Source organism: Heterodontus francisci, chromosome 24, assembly GCF_036365525.1.
Source record: "Heterodontus francisci isolate sHetFra1 chromosome 24, sHetFra1.hap1, whole genome shotgun sequence".
In the NCBI taxonomy this organism is placed as follows: domain Eukaryota; kingdom Metazoa; phylum Chordata; class Chondrichthyes; order Heterodontiformes; family Heterodontidae; genus Heterodontus; species Heterodontus francisci.
Window position 1 is genome coordinate 17,754,034 of NC_090394.1, and position 17,047 is coordinate 17,771,080.

Genomic DNA, 17,047 nt, shown 5'->3' on the forward strand with positions numbered 1-17,047 from the left:
ATTAGGGTGGGAAAGTGGAGATGAGGTAGAAGATCGGCCATGATCTTATTGAATGGTGGAGCAGGCTCAAGGGGCCGTATGGCCTACTTATGCTCCTATTCCTTATGTTCTGCATATGCTACCTTGTTCCAACTTGGTTGAAATATACCCTGACCTTCCTCTACATTTTTATTCTGAAAATGTTTGACAGATATTTATGAAGATAGCCTTGTTGCTTTCATACCATGACGTCAACCTCTTGTTAATGTCTTCAATTTTCTTAGTGGACCTTCAAATATTAGGAGTATCCTAGAGAATATCATTAGGAGGAGAACTCCCTTCCCTTCTTCGATTAGTGCTATGAGGTCTTTTACATCTACCTGACCAGGCATCAGTTTAATGTCTTATCTAAAAGTCTATACCTGCAACAACATAGCCCAGTTACTGAAGGGGAATGTTTGAATTGGGGTTAGAGTAGGATATTTATCAAGCACTATGATTCTGATCTCAAACATTGTGGCCACAGACAGACAGAAACTCAGTCAGCCAGACATGTACAATGGTGAATGCTATCTAATTAGGTGCTGGTCGCTGTTGGAAAAAACTTCCTCTAGCAGTTCTACGGCAAAAATTACTAGTCCACTACCAGGAGTAAGGAAGAGGAAAAGTTCTTATAATCGCACAATAAATTAAACAACTCAGTAAAAGAAGGAAGGTTTTGTGAAGGGAAGAATAAATAAACCAATTAAGCACAAAAGAAAAATAATGTAGATGCTGGAAATCCACGAAACACATCTTCCCCTCCCCTTCCCTTTCAGCATTCCAAAGTGACCATTCTCTCCCCAACACCCCAGTCCATGCTTCCTTCATCTCAAACACCTGCTCCCCTTCCCAAGGTACCTTCTCATGCAAGGATTAGGAGGAAAGACACCTGCCCTTTTACCTCCTCCCTTCCTACTATCCAGGGCCCCAAACACTCCTTCCAGGTGAATCAGATATCTACTTATACTTCCTTCAACTTAGTATATTGTATTTATCACTGATGATGCAGTCTTCTCTACATTGGGGAGACCAAGTGCAGGTTGGGTGATTGCTTTGCTGGACATCTCTGTTCAGTCTGCGAGCATGTCCCTGAGCTTCCAGCCGTCTGTCATTTTAACTCTCCGCCCCACTCCCACTCTGACCTCTCTGTCCTCGCCCTCCTGCACTGTTCAAACGAAGCTGAACAGAAGCTCAAGAACAGCACCTCATCTTTCGACCAGGTACTTTACAGCCTTCCAGATTCAACGTTGAGTTCAATATTTTCAGATCATAACCACTGCTTCCTTATTTTGGACGGAAGGCGCTTTTTTCATTTAATCATCCCTTAAGTCATTTAATCACTCCTGCCTTCCACCCTTTCACAGCTTTTTCTTCCCCTCCCCTCCCAGTTTCTCTCCCTGGCTCTGTGCTTTCTTATAAAATATTAACTCACTAACTTCTTCTAGTTTTGACGAAAGGTCATAGACCAGAAACATGAACACTGTATTCTCTCCACAGATGTTGCTTGACTTGTTGAGTATTTCCAGCAGTTTAAGCAAGTAAGGCAACACTACCATGAAAAATAGAAAAAAGAATATATTTTTTAATATAAGTAATTGAAAATGAGATAAGGGGAGGAAAAGACAAAGTCACTTGCATCTGTAACATGTTTGGTGAAATGATGATTAAATCTATATGTGTTACAAGTCTTGTGTGCAATTCATGTTCATAAAGGTTACTTCTTGTATCTGCAGTTTTTGGTCAAGCTTCTCTCTCAACATTTAATCATTGAATTTCTTTCCCAACACCATCACTGGAAACTATCTGACTTGTTTGGATGAAAATGAAGAGAGCCTATGGAGAGTTTCAGGCAGGTCAAGATGTATGAGAGATGCCCATCCATCAGTAACTGCACACCTGTATCTACATGCAGCGGCGAACATGTTTTGCGTTGGTAAATAATTAATGCGACATGTAGCACCAACAAAATATATGAATACCCGACTAATTATAATCTTTAATGTATTTTTGGAAGCATCCCAATCACAATATGCATTCCATGGCACTGAATGAAAAGGCATAGCAGGTTGAGCAAGAATCAGAGTAGCCTGATTAGTAGCATCTAACAAGATGCCTCCAATAATTTCTGCATCTCCTGGAACAGTTACCTTGGAATGATCGTGGAAAATGCACAGGATCTGAGCCAAGACAGAACCAATATCATATGTTGCAAGAGCATCTGAAATTAGGGCAACATAGGGCTGTCATATACGGTGGAAGTAATGGTCAGTGGAAGTAAAGCCTTGGCTTTACAGGAATCCTATACTGTTAACTTATGGGTCTGGTCCCTTGGAGTGGTATAGAGTGGTATATAGATAGTGGTCCTTGCAACTACCTCTTGCAGAACCTCCTTCACTTCAATAGCCAGCAAACAGTTCAATCATTCGTCTGCAGATTCAAACATGCACAATGGAATTCCTGATTCTTTATTAGTTGTCTCTTAGTCTCCTGTCTCTTCAATCTTGGTAAAGGACGCTAATGGATTGAGATGCTTCTTAAATGTCGCTAAGCATATGTATTTATCAATTTCATGATTCTGCTACCAATGTGTTTCTTGCAACCATCCAAATCTGCACTTGAAGCTACACTAATGAGCCGAACCTTTTGAATTGGATGTAAACAGTACACATCCAATTGAATTTCTCTACTACACAACAATAACTACTGGTCTAAACTAGACCAATATAGGAACTCCTAGGCATGCAGATCTGTACACACGAAGAAGGTTATATTTTAGAAATGACTGTTGGATTAAGCTTAACACATGCAATGATCATTCCTTGTTAATTATTTTAGGGTATTAACTCATTTAAAATGAACAGGAACTCTTCATACATAGTAATATATAGAATTCTATATATGTGAATGTAAGTATGTATTGAAAACCCAGTTATTTAGGCTATGTTACACCCTTGCCAACTGCTGTCAAGAGGGTGTTTCCAAAATCTCATTGGAACGCCTCATAATTCCTTTAATTTGTTATAAAAGAAACACCATGGGGAAGAAACAACTTGGGCAGGAAAGAAAGAAAGCTTGTTACATGAAGCAATTGGTACTGAATATTGGGCAAGGCATATAACAAGCACCCCTTGCGATACTGCTGATTTTGCATCCAACGTGTATTCTACTCCCATATAAATTCTTTCACCTGTATTATTCTACCCAGCAAAAGCAGCTGCTTTCACTCTTTTGTTGACTGAAAAACTAACTGGTTGGAATTCTGATCAGCCCATATTGTATTGATCACAGATGTCCAGTCTAGGATGGATGGATGGATGGACGGACGTCTCAAAGCGTTTTACAGCCAATTAAGTACTTTTTGAAGTGTAGTCACTGTTGTAATGCAGGGAAGGGTAAAGGAATTTCTAGCCTAATTAAATCATAAGTGACCAAAAAAATACCACACTGATACAGTTATGAAAATTACAAGACAGCCTGCTCGTGATTCAAGATACAACAATTATCTAGTAATTTATTTTCAGCTTCTATAACGCAGCACATTTTTGTAAATATATAGCTGTTGTTAAGCACACTGAAATCAGTCTTTATTTGTTCTATGTAATGTAATTCTCTACATATCTTTTGAAAAGCCTGTTGACCAGTGGAGAAAAGAATTATAGATCAATATTTCTTCAGCACCTGTAATTTTGCAAGATCCAAGTGATTCTCTCTGTAACTATGTTGTAAAGTAAATCCAATCCTGAAAACTCTGCACAATTCTCAGTGGAGACAGCTGTTACATGGACACAGAACACAATAATACTATGTTGGTGCTGCCTTTTCTTGGCTCAGACACCATTAAAACCAGTCTGTTTGCTAATGGAGCTACTCTCGAAGACAACTGTAATCCATGTCCACAATGTGAGGAAAGACCTGAGATGGAGGAAATCAACATTCAAAGTTCTAGTGTCTACTATAATGTAGATACCTTTAAACATACTTTTGTTAACTAGATAGGGAACATGTGCACTTTATACTCCCCATCCCACAATTATGTCTACTGTAGGTAGTGCAAACTCTCACAGAACAGGTCGCTCCTCTCAAGAGCAAATCCATGAATTGAGCCTGTCAGACAATTTGTGCCAAGCCTGAAGGATAACATAACAGTGGGAGATAACATGAAATATTCAGTCAATTTTCAACATATTGTGAAGTTGCTTTTTCTCCATGCTTGTGAAAGTCATATTTAGCATTGAAATTGACACATATTTTTCCAATTTTAAGAGATTTTTTCGAATGAACAGTGTCAGTGAAAACAATACAAAACATATTATTGACCTATAATTTGCTGTAACTGATCGACAGTCATCACCTGCCATTAGTTAGACTTGGCCTTAACTATTTAATCTCCATAATATGTGCACCGCAAATTGCTGTGTGAGCCAGAAATGGCACGGTGCCCTCTACTGGCTTCTGGGACCTGATTGAACAGGGCAAGGAAGTATCTCCTTAACCCATCACATTGAAGGATTATGAAATTAATCATGCAAGGACTGAGAAGGAAGTATAAATTAGAATGGGTAAATTCAATGTCAAATCAAATACAGAAACAAATAAATAAATAAAGTTTGGATTAAGAGAGAAAAAAAGAGGCAGAGAAAAGAAATAAATTGTAATTTTTCATTTAAAAATTAATCTCCAACAACAATTAAAACTTGAATAAATGAGACTTCACATTTGTGATACTTCATTGTCAGTGCCAGAGAGGTTGACTGTCAGTAATTAAAACTTATCACATTGTTAAAAAAGTACTTAAACTTAAAATGACTTGGCTTACTTTTCTGTGCCAAGTTTACTTCATATGTATCGTGCAAGTACTGGAATTTTGATTCGCTCAATGCATTTGAATGGGGAGCCAGATTGCGGGATGCCGATTTTGCGAAGCTAACAGTGGAGCGGCACATCTCCAACAACAATTTTTTGATTTCTGCATTTAATCGTGTATCAGCCCTTGCCTGTGAAGTTGCTGTAGGATTTGTACTTAAATAACAGTGAGCACTATTAACCTCTCTGTTATTTTGATAGCTAATTTTAGGCTATTTAATGTCTTGAATTAGCTTGTTTTTTTCCTACTTACACTGTGATTCCTATTTCCACATTATAGAGGTGTTCACGCCACCATGTTACTTAGCATATCTCATTTTACAGAACCATATTGTGTATTGATTTCAATGCAACCATGGAATATCAGTCAATCACATATCTCCACTTTGCTTCACTAAAAACTGAACATTATTTCAGATTAAATCAATGATTTTGCTGCTTAATGGAATTTTGTCCAGTTAGTAAACATTGCTGATTATTTTTCTGATTTTTTTAATAGAATAACAAGCATACTTACATAAAATCTCTGGGTCGGATCAAGGTACTATTTTATAAATATAAAGTCACATCAATTACCGTTGTGTAAAGTTTGGCCAATGAGAATATTGCATTGGTAATATAAATATACATTTCATTGCTGTACAGTGTGATTATAATGTTACAATTTGTGCTCCATGCCAATGCTTGTTACAGCAAAAGACAGCTTCTATCAGCTGAATCTGAACATTATGCATGAAGGACTTGAGAATAGCATACCCCAGGGTTAACAATCCTTCTTGTACTTGTGGGTATGCATTAGAAACAGTATGAATTACCCACTACAAACTCTTCATTGCGCCAATAAGAACACCACACAGGCAGAACATATATTTCGATTTAAATGATATATTGTTTTTCTTATAAGATGTGTTTATTCAGAAACAAAATAAATCATCAAATAAAATAATTATTTAGTAGTTAAATCTCACTAATACTTAAATCCAATTCTTAAAGCCAAAATAACAAAGTTTTATCCGTAGAATTCCTAGGGCTGAATTTGGTTCTGGCGGTGGGCCCAGAAGTGTGTGCCTTCGCTGCTCGTCACATGTGCGGCAGGCACACCGCAATCATGCGGCGGGCAGCCAATTACCAAAGTGGAGGGGCGGGGCCTGTCCAATTAAGCAATGGAGGCGGGCTCTGAGGTGCTGATTATGACGTCAGATGACTGTGGAGCAGGTGCTGGTACATATTGGGGATTAAATTACTTTGGCCCTAAGGCCACTCTGTTCTGGCACTGCATGCTCCCTGAATCATACTTTAAGGCCCAAAGGAATTTAGGCCCCTATAAATTTCAGTTATTGTTTAAAAAAAACTGGTTAAAACGATTTTGCCAAATGTTTTGATCAATTTGATTGATTAAGTTTCAGATATAGTAAATCTTGATGAGCCAGCATAATTACATTGGATTGGGATCATTACAGAGTTATTGGCTGGAATTTTACGCTGGGTGGACGGGAGCCGGACGCCAACGTAAATGTCGGTGCCGATCCCGCTCCAGCCCAGCCTGGGGATCCGTCCCGTATTTTACAGATCCCCGGGCTTTAATTGGCCCGAGGCGGGACTTCCACCCACTTGAGGGAGGAGGTCCCGCCTCAGTGAGCTGCCGGCCAATCAGCGGGCTGGCAGCTCTTAGTCTCAGCAGCGCCACCGGGAGCAGTGGCCACTGCTGAGACTGCAGCCCAGCCAACCGAGGAGGACGCAATGGAACCGGGACAGAAGGTAAGTTCGGGCAGCCTCACCAGGGGATTCGGTCGTGCCCTGGTGAGGCTAGGGTGGTCGTTTGGGGGGAGGGGGCGTCTTGGATCCCAGGGTTGGGTTGGGAGGCGGGGGCGGCCCTCAATCGGGCACCCTGTGTCCGATTGCCAGGACCCCCCCCGCCCCGGGGTGCAGAAGGGCCGACAGCTGTGGCTGTGCGGCCTTTCACGTCCCCGGCACACCCACTTGCCACGTATAAAATACCCGTGGATGCAGGAGAGGGCCCTTAAGTGGCCGTTAAGTGGTCACTTAAGGGTCTTGGGCGGGCGGGCCGCTTGTCACCCCCGCCGGACCTCCGCAAACTTGGTCGGAGGCGGAATCGGGGCGGTTAGGCCTCCCGGAGCCTGCCGCTCAATTTTACGTCACCTAACGCCACCATCTGACCCGCTGGGGCGGCATAAAATCCCAGCCATTGTTTTCTAAAACATTTCAGGTAGTCAAAAAACATGATGCTAAGGCACAACACAGGCAGCGTGAAGGGTGGTTGGAATCTGGAATGCACTGCCTGAAGAGATGGTCGAGGCAGGAACCATCACAACATTTAAGAAGTATTTAGATGAGCACTTGAAACGCCATAGCATACAAGGCTATGGGCCAAGTGCTGGAAAATGGGATTAGAATAGATTAGATTAGATTAGATTAGAGATACAGCACTGAAACAGGCCCTTCGGCCCACCGAGTCTGTGCCGAACATCAACCACCCATTTATACTAATCCTACACTAATCCCATATTCCCAACAAACATCCCCACCTGTCCCTATATTTCCCTACCACCTACCTATCCTGGTGACAATTTATAATGGCCAATTTACCTGTCAACCTGCAAGTCTTTTGGACTGCGGGAGGAAACCGGAGCACCCGGAGGAAACCCACGCAGACACAGGGAGAACTTGCAAACTCCACACAGGCAGTACCCAGAATTGAACCCGGGTCCCTGGAGCTGTGAGGCTGCGGTGCTAACCACTGCGCCACCGTGCCTGATGGCCAGCACAGACACAATGGACCGAAGGGCCTGTTTCTGTGCTGTATGAATCTATGACCTGCAAGCCCTTCTTGCATTGTTGCCTTTGAGTCATTTACTGTTTGTTGATCACTGCAGAACCCGGTGCTGACCCTGTGCTGCCACCCGAGACCATGCCTACCTGGTACTGCCACCCGAGAACATGCCCAGACTATACTGCCACTTGGCAACACGCCCACCCATGCAGTGTGTACAGCACTGCAAGCTGACAATGGCCTCCAGTCCCCCCTCTTCCCCTATCCAGTGCTGGTCATGGCTGCCTTCCCATCACAGCTTTGGGGTCTCACCATTGTGCCGTCACATTTCAATGGTCGGGAATCCGAAGGCACGTGAACGCCATCTGTCATCCGCTTAATTCCAAAACCCCCCATTGAATCGGTTTCAATTACATGCAACTATATCTGTTCAGCAATTAAAATTGCAATCCCATCGTGTCAGGTAGCAACGCCACCTTGGAACTTTCCCATTGCTGAGTAAATCCCGAACCGACGTCACAACCTTGAATTTCTAGGTGGACACGTCCGCCCTCTTCTACGGCCTCTCCCGCCTTGATTCCCGCTCTAAACAGCCTCACTAAATTCAGCCCCAGAGCCCATTTTTAGAATCTGTGAACTGGATTTTTTAATGTAACATGACTATTTCAGCTCCGTGGAGCTCCATCTTGTCACTGACATTACATGTAGTTTGAAGTTGAGATATCGCAGAAGGCTGCATGAAATATACTTGGTCCTGATGGTATCCTTCCACTTCAAATCAAAGGCTTTTAGATGTAATCTCCAAAACCTTTCTGAACATTCCGATAATCAATATTAATTACTTCTATCATCTGGGTGAATGGGAAGTGGTAGCAGTCTAATAAGCTGTTTAATTCTTTGGTTATGCTATTGAAATTTCCTCAGACCCAACACTGCCTTTAACGGCTGCAGGAAACACAATTAACTCACATCTGCTTGCATAAATTCTTGCATATTTGTTCCACCCAAAGATGGTCAAAACACTAGCAAAGGAAATCATATCACAATCAGCAGGCATAGCTACAATTTAAAAATCCCTGTGCCTCGACTAACTATAATTTCATATGCAAAGATATAATTAACACACATTTTAGATCATGAAGTAGGATGAAGCCGATGTCTATCACAAAGATTGATCTCAATTAGGGGTTATTTGCCTCCAGACCAACCACCATGGAAACTAGTGTATTTGCATAAAACAGATTTGTTCTTAACCATATTTTTTTTATTGTTTGTGGGACATTGGTGTCGCTGGCTAGGCCAGCATTTATTGCCCATCCCTAATTACCCTTGAGAATGTGGTGGTGGGCTTCCTTCTTGAACTGCTGCAGTCCTTGGAGTACTAGCGGTTTGATACAACTGAGTGGCTTGCTAGGCCATTTCAGAGGGCATTTAAGAGTCAACCACATTGCTGTGGGACTGGAGTCACATGTCGGCCAGACCAGGTAAGGACAGCAGATTTCCTTTCCTATGGGTTTTGACAGCAATTGACGAACTTTTTTTAAAATTCCAGATTTATTAACTGAATTCAAATTTCACCATCTGCCGTACTGGGATTCAAACCCATGTCCCCAGAGCATTAGCCTGGGCTCTGGATTACCAATCTAGTGGCATTACCACTACGTCAACACCTCCCCATTTCACATAGCAAAATTAAAACAGAATCTTATTTACTTATCACATCTTATAGTTGGAACTTATAAACATTTTGTTCTCCCTTGCTTGTATTCTTTGATTCAGTGTACGTATGAGTTATAAAATGTAAGTATGCAACAAAACAGAGATATAACCTTTCATATCTCACACTGTCACTTGTGAAAAGAAGGCCCTGATTTGTACCTTGCTGTTCTATTTATACACCAATATTTAAAATTACTATTTCTTTTCATTAACTTTGCTTCAAATTTCCTCCCCTCCCTCACCTTCATGCGGTCTATCTCTGACTCTCCTTTCCTTCCTCGACTTCTGTCTCTCCATTTCTCTGGATACGTGCCACAGCATCTGTTGACAGGGCTGTCGATCATGTCCGTCCCATTTCCTGCACTTCTGCCTTCAGCCCTTCCACACCTTCCCATGATAGATTTCCCCTTCCCTTCACCTTCCAACTTACAAGCCTCCGTATTCAACAGGTCATCCTCTGCCATTTTCACCATTTCCAGTGCAATGCCACCACCAAACACATCTTCCAATTCCCTCCCCTTTCGGCATTCCGAAGAGACTTTTCTCTCCGTAACTCCCTGGCCCACTCTTCCATCACCCTCAACACCTGCTTTCCTTTCCACAATATCTTCCAATGCAAGTTCAGGAGATGCTACACCTGCCATTTCACCTCCTCCATTCCCACTGTCCAGGGCCCCAAATGCTCCTTCTGGGTGAAATACCGATTTACTTGTGTACTTCTTCTAACTTAGTATTTTGTATTTGCTGTTCATGATGTGACCTTTACTTCTCTACATTGGGGATACTAAACTCAGATTTGTGATCGCTTTGCTGAATACCTCCAGTCAGTCTGCAAGTGTGACCTTGAGCTTCTGGTTGCTTGCCATTTAAATTCCCATCCCACTCTGACCTCGCTGTACTCGACCTCCTACACTTTTCCAATGAAACTCAACAGAAGCTCGAGGAACAGCAGTTCATCTTTTGATTAGGCATTTTACAGTCTTGGACTCAAGTTCAACAATTTCAGATTGTAAACACTGCTTCCATTTTTTCAGACAGCAGGTGCTGGTCATGATTTTACTGTTTATTACATTTATTCATTCCTGCCTTCCACTCTATCATCCCTTTTGTTTTTCCTCCCCTCCCACCTTTCCTTGCCTCTGTGCTTTCTTAAAACCCATTATATTGTGACAAAAAGTCACAAACCTGAAACATTAACTCTGTTTCTCCCTCCTTTGATGCTGCCTGACCTGCCAAGTATTTCCAGAATTTTCTGTTTATATTTGAAATTATATTGTTGATCATATCCCTGCAAAAATTATTGTTTCCCTATGTATCATTTTCCATGGATTCCTACAGCATTTAATTTATGATACAAATTCAATATTGTCCCTGAAATAAGGCCTATTTTTATTTATTGTCACCTACACAGGAAACTACTGTATTCACCATTGCTGTCGCTTTCAGTTACATTTTATTTACCTCTCTGCAGCCATATCCTCTTCCTGCACTTTCCCCAAATGTATTACACCTTCCTCTTTTAGTCCTTCCCTGTCAGATTCCACCTCCTGAGGTTTTCCAGAAATCCCTGTCAGATTTCCTCCTTCCCTTCAAAGCTATGATGGAAACATATCAGATTAAATGCCATTTAAATTATGGTAATAACCATGTTTATTATGTGAAAAATTGAAAAGATAACAAAAAGTTGGCCATCAAAATTGCAGCAGTGTGTTACGAATTTCACCTTATCCCTCTTGTTTTGTGAACAGTCCTAAAGTCGGCATATTGATGGCACAATCGGCTGGATTTTAAGAGCCCGCCACCGATCTCGGTGGTGAGCTCAAAAAATGGCGGGCCGCATGCCACCGCAATTACACGCGCAGAGCGGCCTGCCCCTCCTCCCCCCAGTCACGTGGAGAGGGCAGACTGTCCATCCCTGGCAATGGCATCCGGTGCCTATGTGCAGGTGCTGGTGACTTTTTTTAATTTAAATTTTTAAAGAAGTAACCATCCCAAATTAAATAAATAAAATTATAACCCCCCCTCCCCCCCACTGCCCTTTCCCACCCACTGGATAACAATGACATTAACTGTCTGTACTGCCCCCCTGCAAAAAAAACACTTACATTTTACGTCTGACCTTCCCCCCACAAACTGCACAAAGTTTAAGGGTCAACCCTTCCCACCATCCATTACGTTTATTTGACCCCATTCCCCCCTCTCCCCAACCCCCACACTGACAAACTTATCTCCTCCCCCTTCCCACCAATGTAGCGCTGCCTTTCCCCGGACGGGGATGTGAAGGCACAGGAGTGCCGGCTGCTGCGCCAGAGATCGTGGCGGGCCCTCAAGACTGCAGGTAAGTCTATTTAAATGTATTCATTTTGTTGAGTTGAATGATTTAATTATAGTCCCGTCGCCCGGCGGTGGTGGGGGGTGTGGGGGTCGCCACGGAGCCTCACCGCCGTCGGGAGGATCGGGCCAGCCCCTCCTGGCATCGACGTCTGTGGTGGGTCTCATCCAGAGCTATCTTCAGGCCCCCCTGTCACAGAATCCGATGCCTGGGAGAGAACAAAATCCAGCCCAATATTTATTTCAAAATATTTGGCATCTGCTTGTTTATTTTGTTTGTGAAAGACACGACCTTTTTCTTTACTCTTGCTGTTCATTGTGATTCATTGTACTTTCAGTAAAAAAGATTAAGCTTACATTTATACAGTACATTTATCATGTTGCTCAGAAATGTCCCAAAGCAAATATAGGAAATTTAAAAAACCATTTTGCACACAGCAGTTAAGGTGAGGGACAGATGTTTGTCTGGACAATTATCTGTTTTGCTTCATATAGTGCTATGGGACTTTTAATGTCTAGCTGGAGTACCAGAACAGGCTGGTTTGACAAAAGACAACGTGGCAATCCTTTATTACTGCACTGAAATATCTCAACATAGATAATGTGCTCAAGTCAGGGTTTCATCCCACAACCTTCTGATTCTGAAGCATGATTACTACTAAATGAGTCAAGTTGACACTAAACAACTGAAAATGGTGCATTGGAACATAGGTGAGGACAGTTTTATCAAAAAGAATGTAAATTTTGTTATATAATTAAAGGTCTTGCCTATAGTCTGTGACACATTGTGGGCGGCATATTAAATCTATCCCTTGTGGTGGGGGTGGAGGAAGAAATAAGCTGAAATGCACAAGTTAAGCATATTAATTTACTGAAATATAGATGAACAAAGATCCCAAAGAAACCTACAGAAAAGTAATCACTTGAAAGGCTGCAATTTCAACCAATTACTTTGATGCTATTACTTTTTCTAAGCAGTTCCAACCACATTTTATTTCGGACCCCAGCTGGATATCAGGCTGTATTGAAAATGCTTCCAAGAAGCTTCCCCTACTCGGGGCTGGAGTACTGTTGCAATCACTTAGACCCTGAGTAAGACGCACAATCAAATAGATTCCTAGAATTCATCAGTGGTTCTCTGTGCATGTCGCACTTGTAACTACACTTTCAGAATGCAGTAGTATCAATGTGCATGTAACTGATCGATTACAACATTACATAGGGCGGCACAGTGGCGCAGTGGTTAGCACCGCAGCCTCACAGCTCCAGGGACCCAGGTTCGATTCCAGGTACTGCCTGTGTGGAGTTTGCAAGTTCTCCCTGTGTCTGCGTGGGTTTTCTCCGGGTGCTCCGGTTTCCTCCCACAAGCCAAAAAACTTGCAGGTTGATAGGTAAATTGGCCATTATAAATTGTCACTAGTGTAGGTAGGTGGTAGGGAAATATAGGGACAGGTGGGGATGTTTGGTAGGAATATGGGATTAGTGTAGGATTAGTATAAATGGGTGGTTGATGTTCGGCACAGACTCGGTGGGCTGAAGGGCCTGTTTCAGTGCTGTATCTCTAATCTAATCGAATCTAATTACTCACAATGCAATTAAAATTGCTTCTTGCTCCTCATTCTAATATTGTAGAGGAAAGGTGGAGCATGATTCAGTAACAGGAAGCCAGGGCATGCACTCTGAATGACCAGCCTTCTTGTCACTCATGAAAAGAAATTCTGGTACTTTAAGGAGTCATCCTCATTTTCTGATTGGATATATAAACGTAAGAAATAGGTGCCGGAGGAGGCCATTTGGCCCCTCAAGCCTGCCCTGCCATTCAATAAGATCATGGCTGATCTGCCCCAGACCTCAACTCCTCTTTCGTGCCAGCTCCTCATAACCCTCAACTCCCCGATATTTCAAAAATCTATCTACCTCCTCTTTAAATACTTTCAGTGATCTAGTCTCCACAACTCTCTGGGGTAGAGAATTCCAGACATTCACTACCCTCTGAGAGAAGAAATTCCTTCACATCTCAGTTTTAAATGAGTGTCCCTTTATTCTGTAACTATGTCCCCTAGTTCGAGATTCCCTCAGTAGTGGAAACATCTTCTCAACATCTACCTTTCAAGCCCCCTCAGAATCTTGTCCTTTTCAACCAAAACAAAAAACTTCCACAAACATTCTTTTGACGGTACATTAAAATTATTTTCTTCCATATCCTTTTCACAACAACACTATCATCAGCCTAACGTCAGTCATTGGGAAAATGCTGGAATCTATTATTAAGGAAGTCTTAACAATACACTTAGAAAAGGACAGTGTGATTAGAACAAGTCAACATGGTTTTACAAAAGGGAAAGCCTGTTCGACAAATCTATTAGAGTTTTTTGAGGATGTAACCAGTAGCGTAGATAAAGGGGAACCATTAAAACTGGATTTCCAAAAGGCATTGGATAAGGTGCCACATAAAAGGTTAATTGGCAAGATAAGGACTCAAGAAGTTGGGGGTAATATATTAACCTGGATAGATGATTGGTTAACAGACAGGAAGCAACGAGTGGTCATAAACAGGGTATTTTCAAGTTGGAAGGCAGTAAATATTGGAGTGCCACAAGGATCAGTGCTGGGGTCTCGTTATTTACAATCTATATTAATGACTTAGATGAAGAGACAGAGAGTAATGTTTGTTGATGATACAAAGGCAGGTGGAAAGGTAAGTTGTGGGGAGCACACAGAGAGGCTGCAAAGAGATATAGGGCTGAATTTTATAAGCTCTTTGAAAGAAGGTACGTGCAACTTGTGCGCCGCTGAGCCCCCGCGATACTTTGGAGGGGGCAGAACGGCCGCTTCCAATGACGTAGATGGGGCGGCCGCTCCGTCCCTGGTAATGGCTTCTGGCGCCACCATGCAGGCGCCAGCGTGATTTTTAAAGGTGCCATTTTCATACAAATTGCAGAAAAAATTTAATTAAACTTTGATTCCCCTCTCCCACATTCCCACCCCCCCCCCCCCCACTGAGTTCTCATTTAATAAATTGACATATCCCCGCCCCAAAAAAAACACTTTGATATGCCACACTTTCACCCCACAACTTCTGACCCTTTGCCCTCAACCCCTTCCCACCATCCCCACAACCAATTGGAGTGGTTTTCCCGCTCCCCACCCCAACCTAAAACTTTCACTCCTCCCCCCCCTCCCCACCAGTGTCTCGCCTTGGATCTCCGAATGGACATCCGAAGGCACGGAAGTTCCGGCTGCCGGCCGGAATATCGGCATGGGATGACTGTTGGGTCCAGGTGAGTTCATTTACATGTATTTAAATTGATTATAATATGCAAATGAAGGCTCCGCTGCCAAAGCAGCGGGGGTCCTCAGAGAGGCCTCGTCGTCACCGGTAAAATGCGGTGCTGACTTTCTGACGTCGGGGGTCATGGCGGGCCTCTCGGGGGAGAATTTTCCGGACCCCCCAAAGTTGTGCAATTTGTAAGTGTCGATATTCAAAGAGACTTGGGTGTGCTTGTACAAGGAATGCAGAAAGTTAACATGCAGGTACAAAAAGCAGTTAGGAAGTCAAAGGGCATGTTGGCCTTGATTGCAAGGGGATTGGAGTACAGGAATAAGGAAGCAGTGCTACAATTGTACAGGGTTTTGGTGAGACCACATCTGGAGTACTGTTTGCAGTTTGGTCTCCACATTTAAGAAAGGATATACTTGCACTGGAGGCAGTCCAGCGAAGGTTCACTGGATTGGTCCCTAGTCTGATATTTTACGGGTAACTCATGCTTTTTTCAAAAAAAAGCCCATAAACTAAGAGAGATTCATCAAGGCAAAACCCTGATGGATGATGCCCCCTATTAGGTTTCACCTTTGATGTATTTTCTTTGTGTTATATATTACCATCTCATATCACTCTTGTAAACTGGTAATTATTGTACTTATTCACACATACACCATTCTAAACTACAGAATGATTACTTCTAGGGCGCAATTCAACCAGATAAACAACAGTTTTTATAATGGCTGATCATAATTTAAGGCTGAACTTGGACAAATCATGTTCTCAGTTTTTATGGTCGTTTTTCTAGAGGTAATTGCAATGCTGCATTAATATTTGTTAAGTTTGTTTACATCATTTTTATTAATCAATATTCATAAATAGCAAATGTCTTTGTACTGAGGATGTAACCTGGAATATATTGTCTAACAGTATATGCTTTGGCTCTCACCATCTGAAAAATGGAACAACCTACAAACAATCAGTCAAGTTTTGGTGGTAGTTCTCAACCAAAACAATTTTATTAATTTGTTGTTAGATACAGAAAATGCTGGAAATACTTAGCAGGTCTCGCAACATCTGTGGAGAGAGAAACAGTTATTGTTTCAGATTGATAACCTTTTATCAGATTTATTTTTCCATAGTAATTATTATCTTACGTGTCTCTATAATGTCAGCTTTCAGTCACATGCTTTCAAGACTGAAAAGCCCAAATTTCTCCATTATTTCCTCATAATTCAATTGCCTGATACATCTCTGAACCAGATCTAATGCCTGAATGTCTCCCTTGTATGTCAGTAATCAGAAATGAGCACATGCTCAAAGGCCAGAATTTTAAGCCACCACAGTGAGCCGGATGGTGGCGTAAAATTGAGCGGGAGGGTCCAGGAGGCTTTCCTGACCAACTTCTGCCTCTGCCCCATTTTACGTGGGCTGGGGGTGGGGGGAGGGTAGAAACGGGCCACCCGCTCCAGACCAGTCAAGGCCCTTAAGTGGCCATTTAACAGCCACTTAAGGGCCTTCGCTGACCTCCGTGGCAAGTGGGCATCCGGGAGACGTGAAAGCTGGCGGCCTCTCAGCACCCCAGGGGTGGGCCCTGACAAACGGGCACAGGGTGCCTGATTGAGGGCCGACCCTGCTTCCCCAACCACCCCCAGGATCCGAGACGCACCCCCTCCCCCCACACGACCACCCTTGCCTCGCCGGGGCTTGATCGATCATCCCGGCGAGGCAACCCTAACTTACCTGTAGTCCTGGCTCCATGTCCTCAGCTGGGCTGCAGTCCCAACAGTGGCCACCGCTCCTGGTGGCACTGCTGGAACTAAGAGCTGCCGGCCCAATGATTGACCGGCAGCTCAATGAGGCGGGACTTCCTCTCTCAAGCGGGTGGAAGTCCCGCCTCGGAACAATTAAAGCCCGGGGACCCGTAAAATGCGGGACGGATCCCTGGGCTGGGCGGAAGCGGGTCCGCCACCGACTTTTACATCGGTGGCCAGCTCCTGTCCTCCTGACGTAAAATTCAGCCCAAAGTGTGACCAAAGCACCAGACAACAACAATATAT